The sequence below is a fragment of the Nelumbo lutea genome, chromosome 1, assembly GCF_056320005.1.
Source record: "Nelumbo lutea isolate HS-2025 chromosome 1, American lotus-T2T, whole genome shotgun sequence".
NCBI classification, from domain to species: Eukaryota; Viridiplantae; Streptophyta; class Magnoliopsida; order Proteales; family Nelumbonaceae; genus Nelumbo; species Nelumbo lutea.
In genome coordinates this window covers 176,229,305-176,232,682 of record NC_142684.1, presented here as the reverse complement: position 1 = coordinate 176,232,682, position 3,378 = coordinate 176,229,305, and positions in this window count along the sequence as shown.

Below are 3,378 nucleotides of genomic sequence, written 5' to 3'. Positions count from 1 at the left end.
ATGAATTTAAAGAGAGAAACATTAAGATGTAAGGTTTCGACCCATATGCTTCTTACAAAATTTAAAAAAAAAAACAAAAACAAAACTCGTTCTTTACAAAAACATGGTGAGCTATTTGAATCGCTTTGTATAGCAGACATGCTTCTCAATGGACAAGATCAATAAAAACAAAACCTGCTCAATAAGGGAAAATAAATTATTAAAACAACTTATAAGGGAAAAGATTATAGAAAAATAAAGGAAATCTGTGGAGTTCTTGCTTTTTTGTTAAAGGAAAGGTAAAAGAAAGAAATAACATTTGATAAAAAAACTATAGATTCTCACAACTAAGAAACAACTTTCCCAATTCTTATTTCTTTGAAAAAATCTATAGGTAATTTTATTTCATTTGGGAGGAAAGGACTCAAAAGGTCCATTGATTTTCATTTGGCTATTCTCTTTTCACTGGAAATTCTCAGACAATTACCATACCATGTCGCCATTGGCAAAACATCAGTCCCAACAAGATTACATACAGGGTGAGCTTAATTATCACTATCTGGAAAATTTCCCTGCTTGATGAAGATGATCATGATTAATCACATAAAGTTGGAATGACTAATCAAGGAAATGAAAAAATTAAAGAACCAAGTATTAACCCTAAAAAGGAAAACTAAACAGCAGTAATAATTGCACTTTGAAAGTTGCAATGACTCGTTAGGACGAGAGTAGAAGAATATACCTAATTAAAACAAGAAGACTTAAAAAATTAACAAGAAAACAGCATGTAAAAAGCAGGAAAATCTTTTTAATTAGCTCAACGCACCATTGATCCATCTAAAAGAAGTCTACAAGAACATACATAATTACAGCAAGTGCGGAAAGAACATACATAATTATAGCAATTGTAGAAGAATATACTAAATTCAGATATTACAAAATAAATTCAAAAAAGTGAACAAATAAACAATTTGTAAATGACGATCAATGAGGTCCATGTTATACAGTACTGCTGGGTTGCAGTTTGGCGGTCGTTGTCAAGGCGTCTGAACCAAAAAACAAGGATAGTTGGTTGGTTTCAAGGGCTTATGAATACTTAACAACAGAAATCCATCGGTTCACTGGGGAGTCAATAAATTAAGTAAATCAAATTAAAAATCGATTGACTGGGCTAAGTCAAGGGATTGATGATCGAGCTGAGACTGAGCAACTCGAGTTGCACTAATAAGATAATTAGAAAGTAGCAGAAGAATGGTAGAGACCCACGATCTCACATGGGATCGAAACCACTCACCAGAACCACAATGCCCACCCATACCTTAGCTGGCAAAAGTAAGGAGGCATGGCAGAAGCAGAGCCACCACTCACCAGAACCATGATAGTAGCCACCCATTCATTTTGTTTTTACCACTTCGCTCTCACCCCTTACTCACTGATCGAAGCTCAGGGTTTTCGAGAGAGGCGAAGATGATTGAGAAGAATGGTGAGTATGGGATCAGATCATTGCATTGCACGTTAGGGACAAAGAGTAGATGGCAGAGACCCACAACAGCCAATGCATGAAGAGTCCCCTTCTCCAGCAACCGGTGAACAAAAAACCTTCGAAGTAGGCAAACAACCAGTGAACAAAAACTACAGTAGCAGCCGGAAGCCCAAAAACCCTCTCCGCAACACCCCAGTAGCAAATGGAACCCCAAAAACCCTCTTCGCATTCCGCAACACCCAACCCTCGAAAACCCTCTCCGGCAACACCCCAGCAACAGATGGAAGCCCCAAAACCCCCTCTACAACACCCAACCCTCAAAAACCCTCTCCAGCAAAAAACCTTGATGAGACAGAAGCACAATAACTCTCTCCACAACACTCAGCTCGTGAAGTTTCGGTCAGAGTTGGTCAGAGTGGAAGGGCGACGAAAGGGGAAAACAATAGGGAGAGACAGAGTGAGAGTGGGAAGAGAGACAAAAGTGAGGAAAACGATGAAACGAGAAAAGAGGTAGAGAAGAGAGGGAGAGTGGGAAGAGAAAGTGGTTCAAAGAAAAGAGAGGAGGGGGAAGAGAGAGAAGGAAAAAGAGACGGAAAGGGAGACAAGGGAAGTGGTTTGATAGAATGAAGGAGACGGAGATGCTCGGAGAAGTGTCGTATCATGCAATGCAATGAAGAAGCATGGGCACGTGAATGGGTTTCTAATTTGAGTGGTGCCACGTGTTAACCACGAATTTACTTCTTCCCCAAATTGTATATCGGTTACAATTAGTAAGTTACAATACTTCACAAATTGCTCTCACGTGGGATTTTGGATCTACTCGCACGAGCTAAACGGAGAGCGCACCCATATCGTATTAATATATAGATATAATAAGATCCTTAAATTTAAGATTACAATGCTTTTGTTTTTATTGTCTTGATGGCAAAGCTGAAATACTAAAATGTTCATTTGAGCTTCAATGAACTGAGAGAAGAAAAATATCGAAATTATAAAATTAAGAATGCTAAATTACATTATCTTATTGCATTTTTTGCAATTCTATCTATTATTTTTTTTACATTATCTGTAATTGCTTATTTTTCATTTTATAATAATAATAATTACAACTAGCGGAGGGGCCCTGCTTCGCAGGGGCTAAAATGAAATCGTTGACTTGATTCTTGGCTAAAAATCGTTGAATCCGTTAATGATTCATTGATCTGAGCGGTTGAATGATTGATTCGTTCCGTTGATTCATATAATGGTTTTTGGTCATTTTTATTTTTTTAATTGGGAATCATATAGGTAACCAGTTCCGTTTTATCCTAATCTTGGTCCAAGCCAAAAATTATTGAATCGATCAATGATCCATTGACTCGGGCAATCGAACAATTGACCTGTTTAATGGTTTTTGGTCGTTTTTTATTTTTTTAATTTTTATTGTCATAATGGGCCCTGTTCGAACCGTTGACCCAAAAACTAGTGGCTGAAATGATTCTGTTTTCAAGTTGTATGGGTCACACGCTCGAATGACATAACATGTATGGTACTGTTTAATATACCACACACACTCAATTTTTTGCGTGTAATTTTTGTTGTCAGAATGGATCGTCTGTTTTTTTTATTTTTTTAATTGGGAACTTTCCTGGCAACCAGTTTTGTTTTACCCCAATCCTGGTCCCTGACCAAAAACCGTTGAATCAGTTAACAACCCATTGACCCAAGTGGTTGACCTATCAACCCGTTGACCCATTCAAAGGTTTTTGGCTTTTTTTTTTTTTGTCAAAACAGTCCATTTGTTCGAACTGAACAATTGAACCATTGATAAAAAAAATGGGTGGCCAGAACAGTTCCATTTTCGAGTTGTATGAGTCACACACTTGAATGACATAACATCATGGTTTTTAAAACCGACCTAGAGACCGAACCGGTCA